This window comes from Trichomycterus rosablanca, chromosome 4 (assembly GCF_030014385.1).
Source record: "Trichomycterus rosablanca isolate fTriRos1 chromosome 4, fTriRos1.hap1, whole genome shotgun sequence".
Lineage (NCBI taxonomy): Eukaryota > Metazoa > Chordata > Actinopteri > Siluriformes > Trichomycteridae > Trichomycterus > Trichomycterus rosablanca.
The window spans coordinates 54,111,180-54,134,092 of NC_085991.1; the positions used below are offsets into that span (position 1 = coordinate 54,111,180).

General features: G+C 47.5%; 25 non-coding genes across 25 annotated transcripts; 16 read left to right on the plus strand and 9 right to left on the minus strand.

The window, feature by feature from the left end:
* Positions 1-3,428: 3,428 nt before the first annotated feature.
* Positions 3,429-3,500, minus strand: trnae-uuc (transfer RNA glutamic acid (anticodon UUC)). Its single transcript has one exon. It is a non-coding gene; the product is annotated as a tRNA-Glu (tRNA).
* A 946-nt stretch (positions 3,501-4,446) lies between these two features.
* Positions 4,447-4,519, plus strand: trnav-cac (transfer RNA valine (anticodon CAC)). The gene has a single exon. It is a non-coding gene; the product is annotated as a tRNA-Val (tRNA).
* Positions 4,520-4,960: 441 nt separating this feature from the next.
* On the plus strand, positions 4,961-5,032 carry trnad-guc (transfer RNA aspartic acid (anticodon GUC)). The gene has a single exon. It is a non-coding gene; the product is annotated as a tRNA-Asp (tRNA).
* A 3,697-nt stretch (positions 5,033-8,729) lies between these two features.
* Positions 8,730-8,800, minus strand: trnag-gcc (transfer RNA glycine (anticodon GCC)). The gene has a single exon. It is a non-coding gene; the product is annotated as a tRNA-Gly (tRNA).
* Positions 8,801-10,058: 1,258 nt separating this feature from the next.
* Positions 10,059-10,131, plus strand: trnav-uac (transfer RNA valine (anticodon UAC)). Its single transcript has one exon. It is a non-coding gene; the product is annotated as a tRNA-Val (tRNA).
* Positions 10,132-10,239: 108 nt separating this feature from the next.
* trnav-aac (transfer RNA valine (anticodon AAC)) lies at positions 10,240-10,312 on the plus strand. Its single transcript has one exon. It is a non-coding gene; the product is annotated as a tRNA-Val (tRNA).
* A 502-nt stretch (positions 10,313-10,814) lies between these two features.
* Positions 10,815-10,886, minus strand: trnag-ucc (transfer RNA glycine (anticodon UCC)). Its single transcript has one exon. It is a non-coding gene; the product is annotated as a tRNA-Gly (tRNA).
* A 1,279-nt stretch (positions 10,887-12,165) lies between these two features.
* trnad-guc (transfer RNA aspartic acid (anticodon GUC)) lies at positions 12,166-12,237 on the plus strand. Its single transcript has one exon. It is a non-coding gene; the product is annotated as a tRNA-Asp (tRNA).
* A 258-nt stretch (positions 12,238-12,495) lies between these two features.
* Positions 12,496-12,566, minus strand: trnag-gcc (transfer RNA glycine (anticodon GCC)). Its single transcript has one exon. It is a non-coding gene; the product is annotated as a tRNA-Gly (tRNA).
* A 118-nt stretch (positions 12,567-12,684) lies between these two features.
* On the minus strand, positions 12,685-12,756 carry trnag-ucc (transfer RNA glycine (anticodon UCC)). Its single transcript has one exon. It is a non-coding gene; the product is annotated as a tRNA-Gly (tRNA).
* Positions 12,757-14,060: 1,304 nt separating this feature from the next.
* On the plus strand, positions 14,061-14,133 carry trnav-cac (transfer RNA valine (anticodon CAC)). The gene has a single exon. It is a non-coding gene; the product is annotated as a tRNA-Val (tRNA).
* Positions 14,134-14,574: 441 nt separating this feature from the next.
* trnad-guc (transfer RNA aspartic acid (anticodon GUC)) lies at positions 14,575-14,646 on the plus strand. Its single transcript has one exon. It is a non-coding gene; the product is annotated as a tRNA-Asp (tRNA).
* Positions 14,647-14,993: 347 nt separating this feature from the next.
* Positions 14,994-15,065, minus strand: trnag-ucc (transfer RNA glycine (anticodon UCC)). Its single transcript has one exon. It is a non-coding gene; the product is annotated as a tRNA-Gly (tRNA).
* Positions 15,066-16,188: 1,123 nt separating this feature from the next.
* On the plus strand, positions 16,189-16,261 carry trnav-uac (transfer RNA valine (anticodon UAC)). Its single transcript has one exon. It is a non-coding gene; the product is annotated as a tRNA-Val (tRNA).
* A 108-nt stretch (positions 16,262-16,369) lies between these two features.
* trnav-aac (transfer RNA valine (anticodon AAC)) lies at positions 16,370-16,442 on the plus strand. The gene has a single exon. It is a non-coding gene; the product is annotated as a tRNA-Val (tRNA).
* A 412-nt stretch (positions 16,443-16,854) lies between these two features.
* Positions 16,855-16,925, minus strand: trnag-gcc (transfer RNA glycine (anticodon GCC)). The gene has a single exon. It is a non-coding gene; the product is annotated as a tRNA-Gly (tRNA).
* An 882-nt stretch (positions 16,926-17,807) lies between these two features.
* On the plus strand, positions 17,808-17,880 carry trnav-cac (transfer RNA valine (anticodon CAC)). The gene has a single exon. It is a non-coding gene; the product is annotated as a tRNA-Val (tRNA).
* Positions 17,881-18,165: 285 nt separating this feature from the next.
* Positions 18,166-18,238, plus strand: trnav-aac (transfer RNA valine (anticodon AAC)). The gene has a single exon. It is a non-coding gene; the product is annotated as a tRNA-Val (tRNA).
* Positions 18,239-19,733: 1,495 nt separating this feature from the next.
* On the plus strand, positions 19,734-19,806 carry trnav-cac (transfer RNA valine (anticodon CAC)). The gene has a single exon. It is a non-coding gene; the product is annotated as a tRNA-Val (tRNA).
* Positions 19,807-19,910: 104 nt separating this feature from the next.
* Positions 19,911-19,983, plus strand: trnav-uac (transfer RNA valine (anticodon UAC)). Its single transcript has one exon. It is a non-coding gene; the product is annotated as a tRNA-Val (tRNA).
* A 350-nt stretch (positions 19,984-20,333) lies between these two features.
* Positions 20,334-20,405, minus strand: trnag-ucc (transfer RNA glycine (anticodon UCC)). The gene has a single exon. It is a non-coding gene; the product is annotated as a tRNA-Gly (tRNA).
* A 946-nt stretch (positions 20,406-21,351) lies between these two features.
* Positions 21,352-21,424, plus strand: trnav-cac (transfer RNA valine (anticodon CAC)). Its single transcript has one exon. It is a non-coding gene; the product is annotated as a tRNA-Val (tRNA).
* A 104-nt stretch (positions 21,425-21,528) lies between these two features.
* Positions 21,529-21,601, plus strand: trnav-uac (transfer RNA valine (anticodon UAC)). The gene has a single exon. It is a non-coding gene; the product is annotated as a tRNA-Val (tRNA).
* A 264-nt stretch (positions 21,602-21,865) lies between these two features.
* Positions 21,866-21,937, plus strand: trnad-guc (transfer RNA aspartic acid (anticodon GUC)). The gene has a single exon. It is a non-coding gene; the product is annotated as a tRNA-Asp (tRNA).
* A 347-nt stretch (positions 21,938-22,284) lies between these two features.
* trnag-ucc (transfer RNA glycine (anticodon UCC)) lies at positions 22,285-22,356 on the minus strand. The gene has a single exon. It is a non-coding gene; the product is annotated as a tRNA-Gly (tRNA).
* Positions 22,357-22,913: the final 557 nt, after the last annotated feature.

Below are 22,913 nucleotides of genomic sequence, written 5' to 3' on the forward strand. Positions count from 1 at the left end.
TGTCTACAACAATTTAAATAAATAGACCTTAACTAAGTAGCCTATTTTTCAAGACTATTGAAACATTTCACATGAAAACGTAAGAATACATAATTCCAAATATATAATTTGTTCAAGGTAGAATCTGTGAATGTGATAAACAATGTAAAAGTGTTCCAAAAATAATTAGATGGAAATTATAAAGTGCACTCAATCAGACCTTAATCATTATGGTTGTGTATATGGTAAATAGACTGCAATTATATTGTGTCAAAGTGGCTTAAAGTCCAAACTGTCTATATCAGGGGTCATCAAACTACGGCCCGATGCTTCTGTGAGCAGACTTTTTCGAAGTTGAAACACCTTAAATCTCCAACCAGATCCAGACTCACTGATCAACATTTATTAGCTATTATGACTGGCAGTAACAAATATGGAACCTGACGCTTACTGTCGTCAGGCAAAAGCAGACTCACAGTTCACACTGTATGAGGAAGGATAATGGAAATTATTGAAATAAATACAATTTCTGCATTACCATTATGAAGTACAATTATACAAAGCACAGACAATACATCCAGTATACATAGTAAATAGCTTTTTTGGGTGTGTTTACTATTTCACCTGCGGTCCGGCCCCCGAAACACTGAAGAACAGTAATCTGGCCCTTTGGTTAAAAAGTTTGAGGACCCCTGGTCTATATAATTATTTTGTCTACGTAAGGAATTAATCACATTTACCCTTCTTTAGGCTTGTTCCAAAAACACAACATTTTGTAGAGGATGTTGTCCCCCTCTATAGTCTCTCAGAATTTAGAGGTCATTTCAGACTCACCAAAGGACAAGTGGAGGTACGTAGAGTATGTGGAAGCCACATAATCATCCAGATGTTATCATGATAACCGTCTTTTCTCTCACTTACTATTTAGGATCTTATAAACACGTTTGGCCCTGTCTATATGAATCCACAGCAAACAAAATTGCCACTGACAAAGAGTGTCCTAGCCTGTCTATGGACACTCGAACCAGGAGTCATATAGGGGTATTTCAGACCGATTCAGTATCACAAAATCCACTCTTGCCAAACATCTCCATGAGTTTTGTACTCTGGTAAATACACACATGGCACACCACATTTCCTGTCCTTTAGGACAAACCCTGCACAATTCTTTGTTAGGCTTTCAAGCAGCTGGATTTCCAAACACTATCTGTGCAGTAGATGGATGCCACATTCATATTCAGAAGCCACACTGTGACAACCCCCTGGCATATTTTAACAGGAAACAGTTCTATTCTATCATTCTCACTGGATTTCTGAAAGCAAAGTTTAGGAGACTCTGATGCCTGCACATGAGGAATGTCCAGTCCATCAGCTCAGCAGTGTCAGCTTGTTGCATTCTACACAATGTTTGCTTGGAGCCAGGAGACCAAGGTGATGATGTGCAGGATGAAGAGAATGATGAACAGCATTCACTACAACCTCACAACCAAGATGCAGTTTATTATAGAGACATAACAAAAAAAATGTTTTGTGTCATCTTTAACTTCATGCCTGTTGGAGATCATTTTATGTTCAACTTGCTTAACTGTTCACAGTAACAGTAATTGTGACCAGGGTGCCCAAATGTTCGCACACCACTGTATTTTATAGATGCATTGTTAAACAGTAAACTTCAGTATGCTCACCAATGTGCCCAGTATGAGTCGCTAATGAATAATGTGGTTAATAAGTACATTGTACAATTGTGTAGAAGTTTGTGCTTCTTCGAGCATGGACACATCAGTTATTTAGGCATTGATGATGAATAGTGGCTGTGGTTTATTGAAGATGAATCTCTTAACACAATCATCATCTGAACAAGATTGTTTTGTTCTTCCAGAACAGCTTACCTTCTGGCCTTGGTTCTTGTAAAGAAACATGACACCATGCACATCCACACATTTTTATTTATGTAGCATATTTAAAATGTTTACAAAGTTTACAGAGAAGAATGAAAAATAAATCAAAGTGTAATAGTGATAGTGGTATTAAAACAGTTAAGATATAAAATATTAAAGCAATTCAGATTGCTTTATATTAATAAAATTAGAAGACAAGAACCATCAGAAGTTCTAGAAAAACATCAAGATAAAAAGATCTGTTACATTAAAGAATATCAGGTAGCCTACTTGAGTCTTTTCATGATATGGAATGATAATTATGACATATGTTGCAATTTGTACGAAAATAAACTGTCATGCTACTAGAAAGCATGATAGTATTTCGCACATATCAGGTCTTTAAGACAAATAAACTGAGATTTACATTTTAGAATGAAACGAAACAACCGCCAGAGGATTCAGCGGAGCTTCTAGCCAATGAGGATTAAGCTCTGTCGTCATCAAGCCGTCTCTCAGGCAGCGCAGCCCGTGGAGAGCAACTGCAGGGACCGGTTCCACCGCCTGCAGCCGCGCCGCTCTCGCGAGATTATAACCAGTCTGTCATCGTGACGCGCCGGTGGCGCCGACGCAAGTCGGACAAAATAAACTAACCGGCATGCACCGTACCGAGCCAGGCGGCGATCGGTCTGCGCAGCGTCGGGTTAAGTCGAACAAGCCTCTTTTGAATTTCTGGAAAGGGAGGGGACCAGTAGAAGTGATCAAGTCCTGTGGATGAGTGGAGGCTCCCAGCAAGACCCAGGTTCATTTTAGTGGAATACTGCTTGGACTCCTTCTGCTGCACATTGCAAAGTTTCCAGGGATGCAAGGAGACTCTCATAGCCCTGTGGAAGCAGGAGAACACCTGGGTGCCTTTCTGCAAATCTGCTCTCTCATCTGTAAGTTTCTTTTCAAAGTTTCATTGACCATGACTGAGATCTTTCTCACTTGTTGTACTGAATTAGTTTGGAGTGGGAGGCTTATGTTACTGAGCCAGTTTGGCCATTTAGCATAAAGCAAAGGCTGCTTGTGGAAGCTGCAGTTTGTGCTTAGCTGTAGGGACTGGGTGCTTGTGTCTTGTGCCGTTTGCCTGGCTTCACACTTTGATGCCATACTTTTGTGTTGCTGCAAGTGCTACTTTTGCTTTCTCTGCTTAAAGACCGGGGTTCGATTCCCCGACGAGGAGTCGGCATTGTTTTTGCCGCTAAGCGCATGGCCTGGAAGAGTGACTAGTCTGCATCTGATTTTCTTTTTGAGTCTTCTCAAACTGCACGTGGCACATTCCTTGAAGGTAACACTGTTTGGTCTTGGTGACATTAAGTAGAACAAGGGCCTTTCCATGAGATTAGAAGAATGGCCACTGTCCCTGTGTACAGCTCCTGTTTGGCTGGATTCTACCACTGAACCACCAATGCTGCACATGCCCAGCTTCAGACCTTCCTGGCTGAGATGGTGGAATTATGTTGCAGCGAGCAATATGAAAGGAGTTGCAAGCTACTTTTTGTTCCCTTGGCACCTGCTGGTTAAAGGGTATGCGTTGGCCGGGAATCGAACCCGGGTCAACTGTTTGAAAGGCAGCTATGCTCACCACTATACCACCAACGCAGGCGACAAAAGCACCACCCTGTTAGAACCCGTTGCTGCAAGGAAGTGCTGGTTTTGTCTTTGTGGCTCTGTGAAGGGGAGTTGGTCTCCAAGACTTGTTCTTTGGTGAGTAATTGTGCTAGGAGGTCTTTTAGCAGTCAGCTGATCTCTCTGCATCACATCAACAAAGAGAACAACTGCACAACAGCTTTCACCATCACCCCAGCTGTGTGCCACCACATTATTGGTCTATCAGGACTAGCAGAGAGCTTTCACACCCCTTTCCTCCAATGGCTGCACGGTGAGTTTGCTGATGTCACAGCTGGGATTCAGACAAAGAGCTTTTGAATTTCTGGAAAGGGAGGGGACCAGTAGAAGTGATCAAGTCCTGTGGATGAGTGGAGGCTCCCAGCAAGACCCAGGTTCATTTTAGTGGAATACTGCTTGGACTCCTTCTGCTGCACATTGCAAAGTTTCCAGGGATGCAAGGAGACTCTCATAGCCCTGTGGAAGCAGGAGAACACCTGGGTGCCTTTCTGCAAATCTGCTCTCTCATCTGTAAGTTTCATTTCAAAGTTTCATTGACCATGACTGAGATCTTTCTCACTTGTTGTACTGAATTAGTTTGGAGTGGGAGGCTTATGTTACTGAGCCAGTTTGGCCATTTAGCATAATGCAAAGGCTGCTTGTGGAAGCTGCAGTTTGTGCTTAGCTGTAGGGACTGGGTGCTTGTGTCTTGTGCCGTTTGCCTGGCTTCACACTTTGATGCCATGCTTTTGTGTTGCTGCAAGTGCTACTTTTGCTTTCTCTGCTTTAAAGGCACACAGACACGTGTTTGCTGCTTTAGCTTTTTGTTGTTGGTAAGCCCATGGCCCATGACTTAGTCAGTAGAATTGAGCCAGTTCTTTGGATGAGTGAAGCCTCTGATGAGTGCTGCAACACAAGTGGCACTGAGCTGAGGCATGCAGTTTCTGTAGTGTAGTGGTCATCACGTTCGCCTCACACGCGAAAGGTCCCCGGTTCGAAACCGGGCAGAAACAATGCTTACCCTTTATGCATCGCTTGATAACTTTCTGCCCATATTTGTGTTTTGAGTCCCTTTTTAATCCAGACACTAAGCTGCAGCCAGGAGGTGCTCGACTCAGTTTCTGTAGTGTAGTGGTCATCACGTTCGCCTAACACGCGAAAGGTCCCCGGTTCGAAACCGGGCAGAAGCAGCTAAGACTTTTTATGCTTCGCATGACAACATTCTTCCTTCATCTAGGTTTTGAATTTCAGTTTATTCCAGACACAAAGCTGCAGCCAGGAAGTGCCCCACTCAGTTAGTTCCTGTAGTGTAGTGGTCATCACGTTCGCCTAACACGCGAAAGGTCCCCGGTTCGAAACCGGGCAGAAACATCTTTGCTGCAGGTGGCCTTTCTGTTCACCTCAAGTGGTGAGAGTTTCAGGGAGGTATGCCTAATCGATGCCCCTTTTGCTCGTCCTCGTTAGTATAGTGGACAGTATCTCCGCCTGTCATGCGGAAGACCGGGGTTCGATTCCCCGACGGGGAGACGGCATTGTTTTTAAGATAAGATAAGATAAGATAATCCTTTATTAGTCCCACAATGGGGAAATTCACATTGTTGCAGCAGCAAAGGGATAGTACAGCACTCAGTAAAAAAATAAAAATAGACGATAAAAAAAAAAAAAAAAAAATAGTACAATGTATAACAATAATAATAAAAAGTCAGAAAACTCTAAAAATATTTACAAATATTTACAATAACTGCACGTGAGAATATTGCACATTGTAATAGTTACACATGGGGGAAAAAAAATTGCACATTTTAATGAATAATAATTTAAAGTGTGTGTGTGATCTATCTGGAGCAGTGCTGGTTGTATAATCTAACAGCAGCAGGAAGGAAGGACCTACGGTACCGCTCCTTCCCACATTTAGGGTGAAGCAGCCTGTCACTGAAGGAGCTGCCCAGTGCTGCCAGAGTCTCATGCATGGGGTGGGAATCATTCTCCAGCATGGATGCCAGCTTGGCTAACATCCTTCTGTCTCCCACCACCTGCACTGGGTCTAAGGGGCTCCCCAGGACAGAGCCGGCCCTCTTAATGAGTTTGTTCAGTCTCTTCCTGTCCGCTGTAGAGATGCTACTGCCCCAGCATACCACTCCGTAAAAGATGGCTGATGCCACCACTGTGTCAAAGAAAGTCCTTAGGAGTGCCCCCCGCACTCCAAATGACCTCAGTCTCCTGAGTAGGTAGAGTCTACTCTGACCTTTTTTATAAAGTGCGTTAGTGTTAACTGACCAGTCCAGTTTGTTGTTTAGATGAACACCCAGGTACTTATAAGAGTCCACTCTCTCAATGTCCATTCCTTGGATGTTCACCGGTGGCAAGGTGGACCTGCACCTGCGGAAATCCACCACCAGTTCTTTGGTCTTCCCCACGTTTAACTGGAGGTGGTTCAGCAGACACCAGTCCATGAAGTCCTGGATCAGTTCTCTGTACTCGCTGTCCTCGTCATTGTTTATAAGTCCGACAATTGCTGAGTCATCAGAGAACTTCTGGAGGTGACAGTCCGGTGATCTGTACATGAAGTCAGCCGTGTACAGGGTGAAGAGGAATGGTGCCAAGACCGTTCCCTGAGGGGCCCCTGTGCTGCTGACCACCATATCAGACACACAGTCCCGTGCCCTCAGATACTGTGGTCGGTTGCTGAGGTAGTCCAGTATCCAATTGGACAGGTGACTGTCCACTCCAACATGATCCAGTTTGTCCTTCAGGAGCCCCGGCCGTATGGTGTTAAAAGCACTGGAGAAATCGAAGAAGGTTATTCTCACAGTGCTCCCAGGCTTCTCCAGGTGAGAAAGAGCTCCGTGTAACAGATGGATGATGGCATCATCCACCCCAACGCCAGGCTGGTAAGCAAACTGAAGAGGGTCCATGGATGGGTTCACCAGAGGGCGGAGATGGGTAAGGACCAGCCTCTCCAGTGATTTCATCAAATGTGAAGTCAGTGCCACCGGTCTGTAGCTGTTTAGGTCCTTTGGGTGCTGTGTTTTTGGCACAGGTACCACACAAGATGTTTTCCACAGCTGTGGTACTCTTCCCAGCTTCAGACTCAGGTTAAACATGTGCTCGACTACCCCGCACAGCTGATCTGCACAGGACTTGAGGAGCCTGGCACTGATGCCATCTGGACACGCAGCTTTCTTCACTTTGATTTTCTTCAGCTCATTCCTCACCTGGGCTGTTGTGAAGGACAGATTGGAGCATGGAGGCTGGGTGTTGGAGTGCGTGAATGGGAAGTTAAAGTTGCCAGCAGATGAACCAGTAGGGGGTGGCTGTGATAAGGGCGTGAGTGTGAGAGACGGGGGAGGGCAGCATGTTGGTGGTGCCACAGAAGGGGGGTACAGCTGTGATGTCTGTGTAGGGGGATGGACATGTGAGTGATCAAATCTATTGAAGAACAAATTGAGTTCGTTCACCCACTTCTGGTCCCCCACCACCTGGGAGTCGGGCTTCTTGTGACCAGAGATGGTTTTAAGGCCTTTCCAAACTCCACTGACATTTTTCTGCTGTAGTTCTTCTTCCAGCTTCTTCCTGTAGCCAGCTTTCCCCTCTCTGATCTTCCTTCTCAGTTCTCTCTGCACAGCTTTCAGCTCATCCTTATCGCCCGATCTGAAGGCCCTCTTTTTCTTTTTTAGGAGAGCCTTTATGTCAGGATTTATCCATGGCTTATTGTTGGAGAAACACCGAACAGTCTTGGTGGGGACAGTGTTCTCCACACAGAAGTTGACATAATCCGTGATGCAATGAGTGAGACTGTCAATGTCCTCCCCATTAGGGTCACACAGTTCTTCCCACACTGTTGTTTCAAAACAGTCCTTTAGAGCCTCTTCAGTCTCCTTAGACCATTTCTTAACTGTGCGGGTGACTGCTGGTTCTCTGTGCACAAGGGGTTTGTACACCGGCAGAAGATGAACCAGATTGTGATCAGATCTTCCAAGGGGAGGGAGAGGTGATGAGTTATAAGCCTCCTTAGTGTTGGCATAAAACAAGTCCAGTATTTTATTGTCTCTGGTGTGGCAGGTTACATATTGTGTGAAGGTGGACAGAGTGGAGGATGGAGAAACATGATTAAAGTCTCCTGAGATGAGAAGGAGGGCTTGTGGGTGCTGTGTCTGCAGCCTGCACACAGCTGCGTGCAGGACGTCACAGGCAGCGTCAGCGTTAGCAGAGGGCGGGACATACGCAGCTATCGCAATAACGTGCGAGAATTCCCTCGGGAGATAGTACGGTCTCATGCTAACGGCTAACAGTTCAATGTTCTTACAGCAGATCTGTTCCTTAATAGCGATGTGCCCAGAGTTACACCATCTTTCATTCACAAATACTGCCAGTCCTCCTCCCTTCCTCTTACCGCTCTCCGCTGTCCTGTCCGCTCGGATGAGGTGAAAGCCGTCCAGAGATACGAGCGTGTCCGGGATGAGCGTGTTGAGCCAGGACTCTGTAAACACCATAACGCTACACTCCCGATACTCCCTCTGATGCCGCGTTAGCGCCGTCAGCTCGTCCATCTTATTGGTGAGAGATCTTACGTTCCCCATAACGATGGAAGGAAGAACCGGTTTACAACGTCTCTTTCTATCCCGACGTAGAGCTCCAGCCCGTCTCCCCCGCTTCCTCCTCCTCAGCTCGCGGGGGATGTCGTGCCTCTCATGCGGTAGCACAGCTGTGTTGCTAAGCGCTAACAGCTGATCCCTGGTGTAAACAATAGGAGCGTGGCTCCGCAAGGGATCTCCAGACACAGTCGTAAACAGCGAAAAAAATAGTGCAAAAACAATAACAAGCACAAGTTTGGTGTCCATTGTGCATAAAAACAAGTACAAACACTTAGCTAACAAAAAGGAAAAACTTAAGTACGTACAAGAAAGGAAAAAAGTAGAAAAAACTCAAACATGAGCAGGAGCTGTTGCAACAGGCAGCCACATCCGCGGCGCCAAAGATGCCGCTAAGCGCATGGCATGGAAGAGTGACTAGTCTGCATCTGATTTTCTTTTTGAGTCTTCTCAAACTGCACGTGGCACATTCCTTGAAGGTAACACTGTTTGGTCTTGGTGACATTAAGTAGAACAAGGGCCTTTCCATGAGATTAGAAGAATGGCCACTGTCCCTGTGAACAGCTCCTGTTTGGCTGGATTTCAGATTGCCTCAGGTTACGCTTGTCTCTAGTGAAGAAAAAGCAGTCGATGCATTGGCCGGGAATCGAACCCGGACCTCCCGCGTGGCAGGCGAGAATTCTACCACTGAACCACCAATGCTTCCTGGCTTCGATGGTGGAATTATGTTGCAGCGAGCAATATGAAAGGAGTTTCAAGCAACTTTTTGTTCCCTTGGCACCTGCTGGTTAAAGGGTATGCGTTGGCCGGGTATGCTCACCACTATACCACCAACGCAGGCGACAAAAGCACCACCCTGTTAGAACCCGTTGCTGCAAGCAAGTGCTGGTTTTGTCTTTGTGGCTCTGTGAAGGGGAGTTGGTCTCCAAGACATGTTCTTTGGTGAGTAATTGTGCTAGGAGGTCTTTTAGCAGTCAGCTGATCTCTCTGCATCACATCAACAAAGAGAACAACTGCACAACAGCTTTCACCATCACCACAGCTGTGTGCCACCACATTATTGGTCTATCAGGACAAGCAGAGAGCTTTCACACCCCTTTCCTCCAATAGCTGCACGGTGAGTTTGCTGATGTCACAGCTGGGATTCAGACAAAGAGCTTTTGAATTTCTGGAAAGGGAGGGGACCAGTAGAAGTGATCAAGTCCTGTGGATGAGTGGAGGCTCCCAGCAAGACCCAGGTTCATTTTAGTGGAATACTGCTTGGACTCCTTCTGCTGCACATTGCAAAGTTTCCAGGGATGCAAGGAGACTCTCATAGCCCTGTGGAAGCAGGAGAACACCTGGGTGCCTTTCTGCAAATCTGCTCTCTCATCTGTAAGTTTCATTTCAAAGTTTCATTGACCATGACTGAGATCTTTCTCACTTGTTGTACTGAATTAGTTTAGAGTGGGAGGCTTATGTTACTGAGCCAGTTTGGCCATTTAGCATAATGCAAAGGCTGCTTGTGGAAGCTGCAGTTTGTGCTTAGCTGTAGGGACTGGGTGCTTGTGTCTTGTGCCGTTTGCCTGGCTTCACACTTTGATGCCATGCTTTTGTGTTGCTGCAAGTGCTACTTTTGCTTTCTCTGCTTTAAAGGCACACAGACACGTGTTTGCTGCTTTAGCTTTTTGTTGTTGGTAAGCCCATGGCCCATGACTTAGTCAGTAGAATTGAGCCAGTTCTTTGGATGAGTGAAGCCTCTGATGAGTGCTGCAACACAAGTGGCACTGAGCTGAGGCATGCAGTTTCTGTAGTGTAGTGGTCATCACGTTCGCCTCACACGCGAAAGGTCCCCGGTTCCAAACCGGGCAGAAACAATGCTTACCCTTTATGCATCGCTTGATAACTTTCTGCCCATATTTGTGTTTTGAGTCCCTTTTTAATCCAGACACTAAGCTGCAGCCAGGAGGTGCTCGACTCAGTTTCTGTAGTGTAGTGGTCATCACGTTCGCTTTACACGCGAAAGGTCCCCGGTTCGAAACCGGGCAGAAGCAGCTGAGACTTTTTATGCTTCGCATGACAACATTCTTCCTTCATCTAGGTTTTGAATTTCAGTTTATTCCAGACACAAAGCTGCAGCCAGGAAGTGCCCCACTCAGTTAGTTTCTGTAGTGTAGTGGTCATCACGTTCGCCTAACACGCGAAAGGTCCCCGGTTCGAAACCGGGCAGAAACATCTTTGCTGCAGGTGGCCTTTCTGTTCACCTCAAGTGGTGAGAGTTTCAGGGAGGTATGCCTAATCGATGCCCCTTTTGCTCGTCCTCGTTAGTATAGTGGACAGTATCTCCGCCTGTCACGCGGAAGACCGGGGTTCGATTCCCCGACTGGGAGAAGGCGTTGTTTTTGCCGCCAAGCGCATGGCATGGAAGAGTGACTAGTCTGCATCTGATTTTCTTTTTGAGTCTTCTCAAACTGCACGTGGCACATTCCTTGAAGGTAACACTGTTTGGTCTTGGTGACATTAAGTAGAACAAGGGCCTTTCCATGAGATTAGAAGAATGGCCACTGTCCCTGTGTACAGCTCCTGTTTGGCTGGATTCTACCACTGAACCACCAATGCTGCACATGCCCAGCTTCAGACCTTCCTGGCTGAGATGGTGGAATTATGTTGCAGCGAGCAATATGAAAGGAGTTGCAAGCTACTTTTTGTTCCCTTGGCACCTGCTGGTTAAAGGGTATGCGTTGGCCGGGAATCGAACCCGGGTCAATTGCTTGGAAGGCAGCTATGCTCACCACTATACCACCAACGCAGGCGACAAAAGCACCACCCTGTTAGAACCCGTTGCTGCAAGCAAGTGCTGGTTTTGTCTTTGTGGCTCTGTGAAGGGGAGTTGGTCTCCAAGACTTGTTCTTTGGTGAGTAATTGTGCTAGGAGGTCTTTTAGCAGTCAGCTGATCTCTCTGCATCACATCAACAAAGAGAACAACTGCACAACAGCTTTCACCATCACCCCAGCTGTGTGCCACCACATTATTGGTCTATCAGGACTAGCAGAGAGCTTTCACACCCCTTTCCTCCAATGGCTGCACGGTGAGTTTGCTGATGTCACAGCTGGGATTCAGACAAAGAGCTTTTGAATTTCTGGAAAGGGAGGGGACCAGTAGAAGTGATCAAGTCCTGTGGATGAGTGGAGGCTCCCAGCAAGACCCAGGTTCATTTTAGTGGAATACTGCTTGGACTCCTTCTGCTGCACATTGCAAAGTTTCCAGGGATGCAAGGAGACTCTCATAGCCCTGTGGAAGCAAGAGAACACCTGGGTGCCTTTCTGCAAATCTGCTCTCTCATCTGTAAGTTTCATTTCAAAGTTTCATTGACCATGACTGAGATCTTTCTCACTTGTTGTACTGAATTAGTTTGGAGTGGGAGGCTTATGTTACTGAGCCAGTTTGGCCATTTAGCATAAAGCAAAGGCTGCTTGTGGAAGCTGCAGTTTGTGCTTAGCTGTAGGGACTGGGTGCTTGTGTCTTGTGCCGTTTGCCTGGCTTCACACTTTGATGCCATGCTTTTGTGTTGCTGCAAGTGCTAATTTAGCTTTCTCTGCTTTAAAGGCACACAGACACGTGTTTGCTGCTTTAGCTTTTTGTTGTTGGTAAGCCCATGGCCCATGACTTAGTCAGTAGAATTGAGCCAGTTCTTTGGATGAGTGAAGCCTCTGATGAGTGCTGCAACACAAGTGGCACTGAGCTGAGGCATGCAGTTTCTTTAGTGTAGTGGTCATCACGTTCGCTTTACACGCGAAAGGTCCCCGGTTCGAAACCGGGCAGAAGCAGCTGAGACTTTTTATGCTTCGCATGACAACATTCTTCCTTCATCTAGATTTTGAATTTCAGTTTATTCCAGACACAAAGCTGCAGCCAGGAAGTGCCCCCACTCAGTTTCTGTAGTGTAGTGGTCATCACGTTCGCCTAACACGCAAAGGTCCCCGGTTCGAAACCGGGCAGAAACATCTTTGCTGCAGGTGGCTTTTCTGTTCACCTCAAGTGGTGAGGGTTTCAGAGAGGTATGCCTAATCGATGCCCCGTTTGCTCGTCCTCGTTAGTATAGTGGACAGTATCTCCGCCTGTCACGCGGAAGACCGGGGTTCGATTCCCCGACGGGGAGACGGCATTGTTTTTGCCGCTAAGCGCATGGCATGGAAGAGTGACTAGTCTGCATCTGATTTTCTTTTTGAGTCTTCTCAAACTGCACGTGGCACATTTCTTGAAGGTAACACTGTTTGGTCTTGGTGACATTAAGTAGAACAAGGGCCTTTCCATGAGATTAGAAGAATGGCCACTGTCCCTGTGTACAGCTCCTGTTTGGCTGGATTTCAGATTGCCTCAGGTTACAGCTTGTCTCTAGTGAAGAAAAAGCAGTCGATGCATTGGCCGGGAATCGAACCCGGGCCTCCCGCGTGGCAGGCGAGAATTCTACCACTGAACCACCAATGCTGCACATGCCCAGCTTCAGACCTTCCTGGCTGAGATGGTGGAATTATGTTGCAGCGAGCAATATGAAAGGAGTTGCAAGCTACTTTTTGTTCCCTTGGCACCTACTGGTTAAAGGGTATGCGTTGGCCGGGAATCGAACCCGGGTCAACTGCTTGGAAGGCAGCTATGCTCACCACTATACCACCAACGCAGGCGACAAAAGCACCACCCTGTTAGAACCCGTTGCTGCAAGCAAGTGCTGGTTTTGTCTTTGTGGCTCTGTGAAGGGGAGTTGGTCTCCAAGACTTGTTCTTTGGTGAGTAATTGTGCTAGGAGGTCTTTTAGCAGTCAGCTGATCTCTCTGCATCACATCAACAAAGAGAACAACTGCACAACAGCTTTCACCATCACCCCAGCTGTGTGCCACCACATTATTGGTCTATCAGGACTAGCAGAGAGCTTTCACACCCCTTTCCTCCAATGGCTGCACGGTGAGTTTGCTGATGTCACAGCTGGGATTCAGACAAAGAGCTTTTGAATTTCTGGAAAGGGAGGGGACCAGTAGAAGTGATCAAGTCCTGTGGATGAGTGGAGGCTCCCAGCAAGACCCAGGTTCATTTTAGTGGAATACTGCTTGGACTCCTTCTGCTGCACATTGCAAAGTTTCCAGGGATGCAAGGAGACTCTCATAGCCCTGTGGAAGCAGGAGAACACCTGGGTGCCTTTCTGCAAATCTGCTCTCTCATCTGTAAGTTTCATTTCAAAGTTTCATTGACCATGACTGAGATCTTTCTCACTTGTTGTACTGAATTAGTTTGGAGTGGGAGGCTTATGTTACTGAGCCAGATTGGCCATTTAGCATAAAGCAAAGGCTGCTTGTGGAAGCTGCAGTTTGTGCTTAGCTGTAGGGACTGGGTGCTTGTGTCTTGTGCCGTTTGCCTGGCTTCACACTTTGATGCCATGCTTTTGTGTTGCTGCAAGTGCTACTTTTGCTTTCTCTGCTTTAAAGGCACACAGACACGTGTTTGCTGCTTTAGCTTTTTGTTGTTGGTAAGCCCATGGCCCACGACTTAGTCAGTAGAATTGAGCCAGTTCTTTGGATGAGTGAAGCCTCTGATGAGTGCTGCAACACAAGTGGCACTGAGCTGAAGCATGCAGTTTCTGTAGTGTAGTGGTCATCACGTTCGCCTCACACGTGAAAGGTCCCTGGTTCGAAACCGGGCAGAAACAATGCTTACCCTTTATGCATCGCTTGATAACTTTCTGCCCATATGTGTGTTTTGAGTCCCTTTTTAATCCAGACACTAAGCTGCAGCCAGTAGGTGCCGAACTCAGTTTCTGTAGTGTAGTGGTCATCACGTTCGCTTTACACGCGAATGGTGCCCGGTTCGAATTCGGGCAGAAGCAGTTGAGACTTTTTATGCTTCGCATGACAACATTCTTCCTTCATCTAGGTTTTGAATTTCAGTTTATTCCAGACACAAAGCCGCAGCCAGGAAGTGCCCCACTCAGTTAGTTTCTGTAGTGTAGTGGTCATCACGTTCGCCTCACACGCGAAAGGTCCCCGGTTCGAAACCGGGCAGAAACAATGCTTACCCTTTATGCATCGCTGGATAACTTTCTGCCCATATGTCTGTTTTGAGTCCCTTTTTAATCCAGACACTAAGCTGCAGCCAGCAGGTGCCCAACTCAGTTTCTGTAGTGTAGTGGTCATCACGTTGGCTTTACACATGAAAGGTCCCCGGTTCGAAACCGGGCAGAAGCAGCTGAGACTTTTTATGCTTCGCATGACAACATTCTTCCTTCATCTAGGTTTTGAATTTCAGTTTATTCCAGACACAAAGCCGCAGCCAGGAAGTGCCCCACTCAGTTAGTTTCTGTAGTGTAGTGGTCATCACGTTCGCCTAACACGAGAAAGGTCCCCGGTTCGAAACCGGGCAGAAACATCTTTTCTGCAGGTGGCCTTTCTTTTCACCTCAAGTGGTGAGAGTTTCAGGGAGGTATGCCTAATCGATGCCCCTTTTGCTCGTCCTCGTTAGTATAGTGGACAGTATCTCCGCCTGTCACGCGGAAGACCGGGGTTCGATTCCCCGACGGGGAGACGGCATTGTTTTTGCCGCTAAGCGCATGGCATGGAAGAGTGACTAGTCTGCATCTGATTTTCTTTTTGGGTCTTCTCAAACTGCACGTGGCACATTCCTTGAAGGTAACACTGTTTGGTCTTGGTGACATTAAGTAGAACAAAGGCCTTTCCATGAGATTAGAAGAATGGCCACTGTCCCTGTGTACAGCTCCTGTTTGGCTGGATTCTACCACTGAACCACCAATGCTGCACATGCCCAGCTTCAGACCTTCCTGGCTGAGATGGTGGAATTATGTTGCAGCGAGCAATATGAAAGGAGTTTCAAGCAACTTTTTGTTCCCTTGGCACCTGCTGGTTAAAGGGTATGCGTTGGCCGGGAATCGAACCCGGGTCAACTGCTTGGAAGGCAGCTATGCTCACCACAATACCACCAACGCAGGCGACAAAAGCACCACCCTGTTAGAACCCGTTGCTGCAAGCAAGTGCTGGTTTTGTCTTTGTGGCTCTGTGAAGGGGAGTTGGTCTCCAAGACTTGTTCTTTGGTGAGTAATTGTGCTAGGAGGTCTTTTAGCAGTCAGCTGATCTCTCTGCATCACATCAACAAAGAGAACAACTGCACAACAGCTTTCACCATCACCACAGCTGTGTGCCACCACATTATTGGTCTATCAGGACTAGCAGAGAGCTTTCACACCCCTTTCCTCCAATAGCTGCACGGTGAGTTTGCTGATGTCACAGCTGGGATTCAGACAAAGAGCTTTTGAATTTCTGGAAAGGGAGGGGACCAGTAGAAGTGATCAAGTCCTGTGGATGAGTGGAGGCTCCCAGCAAGACCCAGGTTCATTTAAGTGGAATACTGCTTGGAATCCTTCTGCTGCACATTGCAAAGTTTCCAGGGATGCAAGGAGACTCTCATAGCCCTGTGGAAGCAGGAGAACACCTGGGTGCCTTTCTGCAAATCTGCTCTCTCATCTGTAAGTTTCATTTCAAAGTTTCATTGACCATGACTGAGATCTTTCTCACTGGTTGTACTGAATTAGTTTGGAGTGGGAGGCTTATGTTACTGAGCCAGTTTGGCCATTTAGCATAATGCAAAGGCTGCTTGTGGAAGCTGCAGTTTGTGCTTAGCTGTAGGGACTGGGTGCTTGTGTCTTGTGCCGTTTGCCTGGCTTCACACTTTGATGCCATGCTTTTGTGTTGCTGCAAGTGCTACTTTTGCTTTCTCTGCTTTAAAGGCACACAGACACGTGTTTGCTGCTTTAGCTTTTTGTTGTTGGTAAGCCCATGGCCCATGACTTAGTCAGTAGAATTGAGCCAGTTCTTTGGATGAGTGAAGCCTCTGATGAGTGCTGCAACACAAGTGGCACTGAGCTGAGGCATGCAGTTTCTGTAGTGTAGTGGTCATCACGTTCGCCTCACACGCGAAAGGTCTCCGGTTCGAAACCGGGCAGAAACAATGCTTACCCTTTCTGCATCGCTTGATAACTTTCTGCCCATATGTTTGTTTTGAGTCCCTTTTTAATCCAGACACTAAGCTGCAGCCAGGAGATGCCCATCTCAGTTTCTGTAGTGTAGTGGTCATCACGTTGGCTTTACACGCGAAAGGTCCCCGGTTCGAAACCGGGCAGAAGCAGCTGAGACTTTTTATGCTTCGCATGACAACATTCTTCCTTCATCTAGGTTTTGAATTTCAGTTTATTCCAGACACAAAGCTGCAGCCAGGAAGTGCCCTACTCAGTTAGTTTCTGTAGTGTAGTGGTCATCACGTTCGCCTAACACGCGAAAGGTCCCCGGTTCGAAACCGGGCAGAAACATCTTTGCTGCAGGTGGCCTTTCTGTTCACCTCAAGTGGTGAGAGTTTCAGGGAGGTATGCCTAATCGATGCCCCTTTTGCTCGTCCTCGTTAGTATAGTGGACAGTATCTCCGGCTGTCACGCGGAAGACCGGGGTTCGATTCCCCGATTGGGAGACGGCATTGTTTTTGCCGCTAAGCGCATGGCATGGAAGAGTGACTAGTCTGCATCTGATTTTCTTTTTGAGTCTTCTCAAACTGCACGTGGCACATTCCTTGAAGGTAACACTGTTTGGTCTTGGTGACATTAAGTAGAAAAAGGGCCTTTCCATGAGATTAGAAGAATGGCCACTGTCCCTGTGTACAGCTCCTGTTTGGCTGGATTTCAGATTGCCTCAGGTTACGCTTGTCTCTAGTGAAGAAAAAGCAGTCGATGCATTGGCCGGGAATCGAACCCGGGCCTCCCGCGTGGCAGGCGAGAATTCTACCACTGAACCACCAATGCTGCACATGCCCAGCTTCAGACCTTCCTGGCTGAGATGGTGGAATTATGTTGCAGCGAGCAATATGAAAGGAGTTTCAAGCAACTTTTTGTTCCCTTGGCACCTGCTGGTTAAAGGGTATGCGTTGGCCGGGAATCGAACCCGGGTCAACTGCTTGGAAGGTAGCTATGCTCACCACAATACCACCAACGCAGGCGACAAAAGCACCACCCTGTTAGAACCCGTTGCTGCAAGCAAGTGCTGGTTTTGTCTTTGTGGCTCTGTGAAGGGGAGTTGGTCTCCAAGACTTGTTCTTTGGTGAGTAATTGTGCTAGGAGGTCTTTTAGCAGTCAGCTGATCTCTCTGCATCACATCAACAAAGAGAACAACTGCACAACAGCTTTCACCATCACCACAGCTGTGTGCCACCACATTATTGGTCTATCAGGACTAGCAGAGAGCTTTCACACCCCTTTCCTCCAATAGCTGCACGGTGAGTTTGCTGATGTCACAGCTGGGATTCAGACAAAGAGCTTTTGAATTTCTGGAAAGGGAGGGGACCAGTAGAAGTGATCAAGTCCTGTGGATGAGTGGAGGCTCCCAGCAAGACCCAGGTTCATTTTAGTGGAATACCGCTTGGACTCCTTCTGCTGCACATTGCAAAGTTTCCAGGGATGCAAGGAGACTCTCATAGCCCTGTGGAAGCAGGAGAACACCTGGGTGCCTTTCTGCAAATCTGCTCTCTCATCTGTAAGTTTCATTTCAAAGTTTCATGACCATGACTGAGATCTTTCTCACTGGTTGTACTGAATTAGTTTGGAGTGGGAGGCTTATGTTACTGAGCCAGTTTGAGTGAAGCCTCTGATGAGTGCTGCAACACAAGTGGCACTGAGCTGAGGCGTGCAGTTTCTGTAGTGTAGTGGTCATCACGTTCGCCTCACACGCGAAAGGTCCCTGGTTCGAAACCAGGCAGAAACAATGCTTACCCTTTATGCATCGCTTGATAACTTTCTGCCCATATGTCTGTTTTGAGTCCCTTTTTAATCCAGACACTAAGCTGCAGCCAGGAGGTGCCCAACTCAGTTTCTGTAGTGTTGTGGTCATCACGTTGGCTTTACACGCGAAAGGTCCCAGGTTCGAAACCGGGCAGAAGCAGCTGAGACTTTTTATGCTTCGCATGACAACATTCTTCCTTCATCTAGGTTTTGAATTTCAGTTTATTCCAGACACAAAGCCGCAGCCAGGAAGTGCCCCACTCAGTTAGTTTCTGTAGTGTAGTGGTCATCACGTTCGCCTAACACGCGAAAGGTCCCCGGTTCGAAACCGGGCAGAAACATCTTTGCTGCAGGTGGCCTTTCTGTTCACCTCAAGTGGTGAGAGTTTCAGGGAGGTATGCCTAATCGATGCCCCTTTTGCTCGTCCTCGTTAGTATAGTGGACACTATCTCCGCCTGTCACGCGGAAGACCGGGGTTCGATTCCCCGACGGGGAGACGGCATTGTTTTTGCCGCTAAGCGCATGGCATGGAAGAGTGACTAGTCTGCATCTGATTTTCTTTTTGAGTCTTCTCAAACTGCACGTGGCACATTCCTTGAAGGTAACACTGTTTGGTCTTGGTGACATTAAGTAGAACAAGGGCCTTTCCATGATATTAGAAGAATGGCCACTGTCCCTGTGTACAGCTCCTGTTTGGCTGGATTCTACCACTGAACCACCAATGCTGCACATGCCCAGCTTCAGACCTTCCTGGCTGAGATGGTGGAATTATGTTGCAGCGAGCAATATGAAAGGAGTTGCAAGCTACTTTTTGTTCACTTGGCACCTGCTGGTTAAAGGGTAGGCAGCTGGTTGGAAGGCAGCTATGCTCACCACTATACCACCAACGCAGGCGACAAAAGCACCACCCTGTTAGAACCCGTTGCTGCAAGCAAGTGCTGGTTTTGTCTTTGTGGCTCTGTGAAGGGGAGTTGGTCTCCAAGACTTGTTCTTTGGTGAGTAATTGTGCTAGGAGGTCTTTTAGCAGTCAGCTGATCTCTCTGCATCACATCAACAAAGAGAACAACTGCACAACAGCTTTCACCATCACCCCAGCTGTGTGCCACCACATTATTGGTCTATCAGGACTAGCAGAGAGCTTTCACACCCCTTTCCTCCAATGGCTGCACGGTGAGTTTGCTGATGTCACAGCTGGGATTCAGACAAAGAGCTTTTAAATTTCTGGAAAGGGAGGGGACCAGTAGAAGTGATCAAGTCCTGTGGATGAGTGGAGGCTCCCAGCAAGACCCAGGTTCATTTTAGTGGAATACTGCTTGGACTCCTTCTGCTGCACATTGCAAAGTTTCCAGGGATGCAAGAAGACTCTCATAGCCCTGTGGAAGCAGGAGAACACCTGGGTGCCTTTCTGCAAATCTGCTCTCTCATCTGTAAGTTTCATTTCAAAGTTTCATTGACCATGACTGAGATCTTTCTCACTTGTTGTACTGAATTAGTTTGGAGTGGGTGGCTTATGTTACTGAGCCAGTTTGGCCATTTAGCATAATGCAAAGGCTGCTTGTGGAAGCTGCAGTTTGTGCTTAGCTGTAGGGACTGGGTGCTTGTGTCTTGTGCCGTTTGCCTGGCTTCACACTTTGATGCCATGCTTTTGTGTTGCTGCAAGTGCTACTTTTGCTTTCTCTGCTTTAAAGGCACACAGACACGTGTTTGCTGCTTTAGCTTTTTGTTGTTGGTAAGCCCATGGCCCATGACTTAGTCAGTAGAATTGAGCCAGTTCTTTGGATGAGTGAAGCCTCTGATGAGTGCTGCAACACAAGTGGCACTGAGCTGAGGCATGCAGTTTCTGTAGTGTAGTGGTCATCACGTTCGCCTCACACGCGAAAGGTCCCCGGTTCGAAACCGGGCAGAAACAATGCTTACCCTTTATGCATCGCTTGATAACTTTCTGCCCATATTTGTGTTTTGAGTCCCTTTTTAATCCAGACACTAAGCTGCAGCCAGGAGGTGCTAGACTCAGTTTCTGTAGTGTAGTGGTCATCACGTTCGCTTTACACGCGAAAGGTCCCCGGTTCGAAACCGGGCAGAAACATCTTTGCTGCAGGTGGCCTTTCTGTTCACCTCAAGTGGAAGAGTGACTAGTCTGCATCTGATTTTCTTTTTGAGTCTTCTCAAACTGCACGTGGCACATTCCTTGAAGGTAACACTGTTTGGTCTTGGTGACATTAAGTAGAACAAGGGCCTTTCCATGAGATTAGAAGAATGGCCACTGTCCCTGTGTACAGCTCCTGTTTGGCTGGATTCTACCACTGAACCACCAATGCTGCACATGCCCAGCTTCAGACCTTCCTGGCTGAGATGGTGGAATTATGTTGCAGCGAGCAATATGAAAGGAGTTGCAAGCTACTTTTTGTTCCCTTGGCACCTGCTGGTTAAAGGGTATGCGTTGGCCGGGAATCGAACCCAGGTCAACTGCTTGGAAGGCAGCTATGCTCACCACTATACCACCAACGCAGGCGACAAAAGCACCACCCTGTTAGAACCCGTTGCTGCAAGCAAGTGCTGGTTTTGTCTTTGTGGCTCTGTGAAGGGGAGTTGGTCTCCAAGACTTGTTCTTTGGTGAGTAATTGTGCTAGGAGGTCTTTTAGCAGTCAGCTGATCTCTCTGCATCACATCAACAAAGAGAACAACTGCACAACAGCTTTCACCATCACCCCAGCTGTGTGCCACCACATTATTGGTCTATCAGGACTAGCAGAGAGCTTTCACACCCCTTTCCTCCAATGGCTGCACGGTGAGTTTGCTGATGTCACAGCTGGGATTCAGACAAAGAGCTTTTGAATTTCTGGAAAGGGAGGGGACCAGTAGAAGTGATCAAGTCCTGTGGATGAGTGGAGGCTCCCAGCAAGACCCAGGTTCATTTAAGTGGAATACTGCTTGGACTCCTTCTGCTGCACATTGCAAAGTTTCCAGGGATGCAAGGAGACTCTCATAGCCCTGTGGAAGCAGGAGAACACCTGGGTGCCTTTCTGCAAATCTGCTCTCTCATCTGTAAGTTTCATTTCAAAGTTTCATTGACCATGACTGAGATCTTTCTCACTTGTTGTACTGAATTAGTTTGGAGTGGGAGGCTTATGTTACTGAGCCAGTTTGGCCATTTAGCATAATGCAAAGGCTGCTTGTGGAAGCTGCAGTTTGTGCTTAGCTGTAGGGACTGGGTGCTTGTGTCTTGTGCCGTTTGCCTGGCTTCACACTTTGATGCCATGCTTTTGTGTTGCTGCAAGTGCTACTTTTGCTTTCTCTGCTTTAAAGGCACACAGACACGTGTTTGCTGCTTTAGCTTTTTGTTGTTGGTAAGCCCATGGCCCATGACTTAGTCAGTAGAATTGAGCCAGTTCTTTGGATGAGTGAAGCCTCTGATGAGTGCTGCAACACAAGTGGCACTGAGCTGAGGCATGCAGTTTCTGTAGTGTAGTGGTCATCACGTTCGCCTCACACGCGAAAGGTCCCCGGTTCGAAACCGGGCAGAAACAATACTTACCCTTTATGCATCGCTTGATAACTTTCTGCCCATATTTGTGTTTTGAGTCCCTTTTTAATCCAGACACTAAGCTGCAGCCAGGAGGTGCTCGCCTCAGTTTCTGTAGTGTAGTGGTCATCACGTTCGCTTTACGCGCGAAAGGTCCCCGGTTCGAAACCGGGCAGAAGCAGCTGAGACTTTTTATGCTTCGCATGACAACATTCTTCCTTCATATAGGTTTTGAATTTCAGTTTATTCCAGACACAAAGCTGCAGCCAGGAAGTGCCCCACTCAGTTAGTTTCTGTAGTGTAGTGGTCATCACGTTCGCCTAACACGCGAAAGGTCCCCGGTTCGAAACCGGGAAGAAACATCTTTGCTGCAGGTGGCCTTTCTGTTCACCTCAAGTGGTGAGAGTTTCAGGGAGGTATGCCTAATCGATGCCCCTTTTGCTCGTCCTCGTTAGTATAGTGGACAGTATCTCCGCCTGTCACGCGGAAGACCGGGGTTCGATTCCCCGACGGGGAGACGGCATTGTTCTTGCCGCTAAGCGCATGGCATGGAAGAGTGACTAGTCTGCATCTGATTTTCTTTTTGAGTCTTCTCAAACTGCACGTGGCACATTCCTTGAAGGTAACACTGTTTGGTCTTGGTGACATTAAGTAGAACAAGGGCCTTTCCATGAGATTAGAAGAATGGCCACTGTCCCTGTGTACAGCTCCTGTTTGGCTGGATTCTACCACTGAACCACCAATGCTGCACATGCCCAGCTTCAGACCTTCCTGGCTGAGATGGTGGAATTATGTTGCAGCGAGCAATATGAAAGGAGTTGCAAGCTACTTTTTGTTCCCTTGGCACCTGCTGGTTAAAGGGTATGCATTGGCCGGGAATCTAACCCGGGTCAACTGCTTGGAAGGCAGCTATGCTCACCACTATACCACCAACGCAGGCGACAAAAGCACCACCCTGTTAGAACCCGTTGCTGCAAGCAAGTGCTGGTTTTGTCTTTGTGGCTCTGTGAAGGGGAGTTGGTCTCCAAGACTTGTTCTTTGGTGAGTAATTGTGCTAGGAGGTCTTTTAGCAGTCAGCTGATCTCTCTGCATCACATCAACAAAGAGAACAACTGCACAACAGCTTTCACCATCACCACAGCTGTGTGCCACCACATTATTGGTCTATCAGGACTAGCAGAGAGCTTTCACACCCCTTTCCTCCAATAGCTGCACGGTGAGTTTGCTGATGTCACAGCTGGGATTCAGACAAAGAGCTTTTGAATTTCTGGAAAGGGAGGGGACCAGTAGAAGTGATCAAGTCCTGTGGATGAGTGGAGGCTCCCAGCAAGACCCAGGTTCATTTTAGTGGAATACCGCTTGGACTCCTTCTGCTGCACATTGCAAAGTTTCCAGGGATGCAAGGAGACTCTCATAGCCCTGTGGAAGCAGGAGAACACCTGGGTGCCTTTCTGCAAATCTGCTCTCTCATCTGTAAGTTTCATTTCAAAGTT